Source organism: Psammomys obesus, unplaced genomic scaffold, assembly GCF_907164565.1.
Source record: "Psammomys obesus unplaced genomic scaffold, mPsaObe1.curated_primary_1811, whole genome shotgun sequence".
NCBI classification, from domain to species: domain Eukaryota; kingdom Metazoa; phylum Chordata; class Mammalia; order Rodentia; family Muridae; genus Psammomys; species Psammomys obesus.
The window spans coordinates 1,388,370-1,394,369 of record NW_026596091.1 but is presented as its reverse complement, the minus strand read 5'-3'; positions in this window follow the sequence as shown (position 1 = coordinate 1,394,369).

Genomic DNA, 6,000 nt, shown 5'->3' with positions numbered 1-6,000 from the left:
TTGTATTATTTGCTGTAGGGCCTGGAGCTGATAGGTCCCTCCATTTGTTTCCCAAAGGAAAGGGGTTACCTCTTATGTCCTTCTTGTACTGGCAATCCCTAGACCAATGCTTTCACTTGCCACAGTGGCTACAAAACCCCGGAAGCCATTGCATTCCATTACAGCCAGAAGCCACTTGTTCCTGCCTATGAACAAATGTACCGTATTCTCAGAGTTAACACTTGCTATTTTGAGCTCTGAAGCTTTTAACCTTACAGCTCCTTTATAAATGGCCAAATTCACTGCAATCAAAGCACCAATAACTGAGAGCTCTAGCTCTAGCTTATCTTATTATATTGGCATGATGCTCCTGAGAGCCAGTATCAGTTGTGTTTCTTACCCATTCATCTATTGGTGTGGCACCTGCCTTTAAGGGTCTGATTACTTTCTTACATTCAATATTTGTGTTCTCAAATACCAAGGTCTCTATCAACACCTGTCTGGCATCAAGGTTTGATATGACTTTATTTACTTTATTTACAATCTCTTTGTGAAGTCTGTGAAGGCTTCTGTGGGGCCTTGTATTATCTAAGTAAATGAGGTGGATCTCTTTCTGGGCTCATCAACCATATCCCAGACTCTTAAAGCTGCTAGTTGACATTGTTTGAGAACCACATCGCCAGATAGACTTTGTTCTTGTAGGTCAGCGTAACGCCTTTCACCAATCAATTAATCTTTAACAACATTTAGCCCCCTTGCTATCTATATTCTGTTGTTCTATTTTCATGGCTTTGTTCCTCTACCACGATAACTATTTTAATTGCTGACCAGCTTCTAGCATAGCTGACACCAATCTTTTCCAATCTTGGGGAATAAGTTTGTTTTGTATAGCCCAGTTAGTTAATATTTGTTTAACAAATGGAGAATGCATTTTATACAGTAAAGCAAACTCTTTAAAACACTTTAGATCTAGCATTTCTATTGGATGCCATGTCATCTCATAAGCATGACCACTATTGTTAGCAGATATATGCTTCACAAGGACTGGAAAAGCTGATGTGCCTGCGTAGTTCCAGGCAACGCCTCTGGTGGCACACAGCTCAGCATTAATTCTTTTGCCCTGTACAGCGTTCTGCTCTCCCTGGCCCCTTGCCTCAGACAGGTGCTCTGGACACCTAGCAGCAAAAGTGTATGGAGAAGGGTGGGGTGACAGTCTGCCTTTCAGCCTAGTTTGCTTCCCTCTTTCATCCTGAGGGAAATTCCCACTCTCAGACATCAGCCCTGAACCCTTTTGTTCTCTCCCATTGGTACTTTTTGCTTTCCAAGCACTTTAATCTCTACTTGAAAACCCTCTAGGTGCATAGCGAACTCTGAAATCTTTTCTAAAACAAGAGAATTGAGTAAACCTTCTGGTTTTCAGCTATCCTCTCAACCATTTTTTTTTTTAGAATGGAATACAGGAAGAAGGTGAAGAAATAGAAAATTTATTCTGGAGTAAAGTGGAAAAGAACCCAGCAGCAGCAGCCACTACAAACTTTTTGGTGGTATTTTGAAACAGTGCATTCATTCCTTCCTAACTTGCTGCCTCCTGTATGGCATTAGAAACCAAGTTTTCCATTATGCCTAGCCACATCTGAGCGCCACTTGTAGGCACCCTTTTCATATACCACGTTTGGGTGCCACCTGTAGGTGCTAGTTTTTTAAACCCTACTTATCTGCAAATGTAGATTTGCCTTTTCTGGACATTTCATATAAATGAAATAATACAATATGCAGTCTTTTGCATCTGGCTTCTTTCATATGTAGGAAATGACTTATTTAGTATTACTGAAGTGTTCAAGCATGTAAATAATCATTATGCTGAGTGTTCCCCCAGAGGCAACTTCAGGAAGTGAATAATAGAACATCAAAATAAGCCTGACAATTGTGAAAACTAGAACACCAGCAAAAGCTGGGCAGAGAATTATGAGAAAGATGTTTGGATATGTTCAATATGATTACTACATATTGAAAGCTGCTTCTGTTTATTAAACATGAGTGAGACATAACAACTGGAATTTTTATTTCAGATAAAGTGAGCTCAAAATCCACTATCATTTTGTATTTATTTGTAGGTTATTGGTATGCATTCTGGTTTATTTTTTATTCTGGTATTTTTGATAAGTAATAAAATTATGTAATTCTACATGCTTATAACTGTTCCATTGAGTGTCAAGTTCTCATTTCACATACATGAGCAGTATATTGTTTTTGGAATTTGTATATGACGTACTGCACATGAGTAATACTTCTTTGTGTTGATATTCAGTTAATTCTTTTTATTTCTGTCATTCATTAGGTTGCCGTGAATACTGGATTATCAAACAATGAATCACTGTCCCAGAAGGAATAGGAGATTAGGTTCCTGTCACATGTCAGATTTTCATCAATCAGTTCTCACCAGCTGAAGCTGGTGGTTTTGTTGCTGTTATTGTTGATTGTGATGGTTTGAATAGGAATGGTTCTCACAGTCTCATGTGTTTGGATCTTTGGTCCATAAGGAGTGGTACCATTAAGAGGTGTGGCCTTGTTGGAGAAAGTGTGTCACTGTGGGGGCAGGTTTTCGAAGTCTCAGATGCTCAAGCTAGACCTAGTGGCACTCACTTCTGCTGCCTGTGAATCTGGGTGTAAAATTCTCAGCTGCCTACCCAGAACCATGTCTGCCTGCATATTGCCATGCTTTCCACCATAATGATAATAGACTAAACCTCTGAAACTGTGAACTAGCCCCAATGAAAAGTTTTCTTTTATAAAAGTTGCCATGGCCATGGTGTCTCTTCACAGCAATAGAAACAGTAAGACATAGATGTTTAAAGAAATCTTATCTAACATAAATGCATTGTGCTTGACCAACAGCAATTTTTAGGCTCTTGTCCAAAATGATTATCTACATTTCCACTAGCCATTTCTCTACATCCTTCCAAGGTTTATTAGTGAGTTTCTTCTTCTCCTCCTTTTCCTCCTCTTCCACTTCCTCCTCCTCCTCCTCCTCCTATTCTTCCTTCTTCTTTTTGATAGGCTCTTGCCATATTTAGTCCACATCGCTTCAGACTTGTGATCTTGCTGCTTTATCCTTCTGAGTCCCAGGATACTAGGCATGCCCTATAGCACTTGGCTAATTGTTTTTTGTTGTTGTTTTGTTTTTGTAGTAGCCTTTTTAGTATGTGTGGTCTCACCATTGTTTTGAGCAATCAAGTATGACGGCCCTGAATAAGAAGAATGCTTGGTAAGTATGAAGGGTAGCAGAGGCCAAAATGGCTAGAGCAGACTCATTAAGGAAGAACAGAATAGAAGGCAATTCAAGGACAGATAAGATGGAAGGAGTACAAAGTTCATAGAGGTTTGGCTTTCACTCTGAATAAGACAGGTGTCACCCAGAAACCAAAGGCCTCAAACCAAACCAACGACTCATTTGCAAGTAAAGATGTGTGGACATCTTTATGCTGTGGGACACACTGTGACACACTGCAGTTTCTATCATAGATGTTTTCTATGCTTTGTTTTGTTTTTTATGTTTTAATTGTTTGTTTTTTATTTTCTTTGGGGTGAGGTTACAAGGGCAGAAAGTAGATATGAGACAATGGGGAGATGAGTGGGACTGGGGGCATGATGTGAAATTCACAATCAATAAAAAGTTTTTAAAACAATGATGTCTCTGAAAGATGTTTAGCAGATGAGTTGATGGAATCCTAAGTTTTGAAAGGTTCACACTGAATCCTTTGTTGTAAATAAACTATAAGAAGCAAATAATATTGAGACTATTTAGGAGGCTACTGATATAACCCAGCAGAGAAATGGTAGCCGCTTAAGTCACAATAGGACAAGCAAAGGTGGTGAGTGGTGACTGGGCTTGCAGACAGATGCTACTGAACTTCCTCAAAGAGTTTATAAAAGGTGTGGGCAAAGGAGAGAGAGCAGAGAATTATGCCAAGATTTTTTTTTAATTGAGCAGCTACAAGGATGCAGTTGCATCAGCTGAGTTGGGAAAGGCTGCTGGAAGATGAAATTTGAGGGCTAAGGCCAAAAATTCATTTTGTACTCCAAGTTTGAAATGCCTGAAATCTATGAAAGCTACAGACCTCAGTGGAAACTTTCTAGTGAGCAGTTATTATACCTTCAAGTCTGTTGTTCAGGTCAAAGACTTGGATTATAGATTCAAATTTAAGAGTAGCCAGCACACAAATACTTAAAGCCATTATATTAAGGTGAGATGCAATGTAATGGATGGAATTTAATAATCGCTTTTGATTAAGGTGCCTAAACCTGAGCCCTGGGCACTACAAAGTTTAGAAGTCAGGATGAAAGACACTAATATGAGAGTCAGATGAAGTCCAAAAGACCAATGAGATCTGAGGGAAGAAGTCAAGAATCCATTCAAGCAGTCGCCACCCCATCCACATTGTCATGAATTCCACTATAAAACCAGAAAGCTCAGGAAAGGAAAAATAAAGACATTTGTAAAAGACAAAGTATTTATCCGAGATGGTTTGTTTCATTTTATTTTTCTTATATTTTTGGTTGTGAGCCTAGCCTTTACCGACTGAGCCATCTGTTGTTCAGTCTCATTTTATTTTTCTTAATGCTTTCTTTTGTTTGAATTCTGAGCCACAGTCTGAGCCACTCTTAAGTTTCCATGGAACTGAACCATGGACTCTCAGATTCAGGCTCAGGAGTCTTATCAATGGAGCTATCCAAGCCTAGCATTTATCTATAACAAGACCAAAGTGACCTTAGAAGGCCTCTATGGTAGAAAGAGCAGAATTAATAACTGGCAAAATGATACCATCCTCTTCCCTATCATTGGGAATGGAAATGCCGAGTAAAGTTTCAAAAAGTAGCACCATGTACCAGTTTACAGTTAGCATGTGTCAATTTACATTTTGCTACATTGATTGACAGTTTGATCAAAGGCATGGAAGTCTTCAGTCCCATGGACATTAACAGATCCAGCAGTTTCCATCTATGCCTATCCCTTGGACCTAAAAGTAGAACACATAGTACCTTCAACTGCCTAGCACACTATGGCTACTGTACATTCAGTACTTTTTCTGTGGTCAAACATGCTACCACTGAGCTTTGCCTTGCCCTTTTATTCACATTATTCCTATAGTTTGGAACACAAGTGTCCTCCGAAGGGCCATAATATGAAGGTAGTTTGGAGAACCTTCAGGTTGTAGGCCAAATGAGAGATCTTAAGTCATTGGGGTCTGCTGAAGGGAGCTGTCAATGAAGGGAGCTGTGGGACTCCATTTTCTTCCTCTTTCTTTCATTTGCTTCATCACCATGAGGTGAGAGTTTTTCTATGCCTCGTGCTCCTGCTATGATGTGTTGTCTGGCTTGAAGCAACAGGGTGAACCAATCATTGAGCAGAAACTCTTAAACCATGAGTCTAAATAGTTTCTTTTTATGAATGAATAATCTCAGGTATCTGTTATAGGAACAGAAAGCTACTGACACAATTATGTTATTTAATCATCACTATACTCTTAGGAGATGAGGACCATTAGCTCACATTTCTGAAATGAGAGAAAAGAAGTCCTGATGAGTTAAGAATCTTGACCAGGGCTGGGGAGATGGCTCAGCCAGTAAAGGGCTTATCTCATAAGCATGAAGGTCCAAGTCTGGTTTCCAGAACCCATGAGAAAATGCTAAGCTTGTTGGTGTGTACTTGTAATCCTGGGATTGAAGAAGCAGAGGCAGGTAGATCATTGGGGTTCACTGGTCATCTGGACCAGCCTAACTGGTGAATTCCAGGTCACTTTGAGACCTTGTCTCAAAAGAGGTGGAGAGCATTACTGAGGATGATAGGACTATACATGCACACACACATACACGTGCCTGCACACACACTCTCACATCTAAATCCACTAAAACAAAGAAAAATTATCAACAACAAACTTGATCAAAGCACTGAGATGCAGTTCAAACCAAAGTCTGGTTACCCCAACTGAGCTTCGTTTCCATGCCTGATCATGTTGCCAC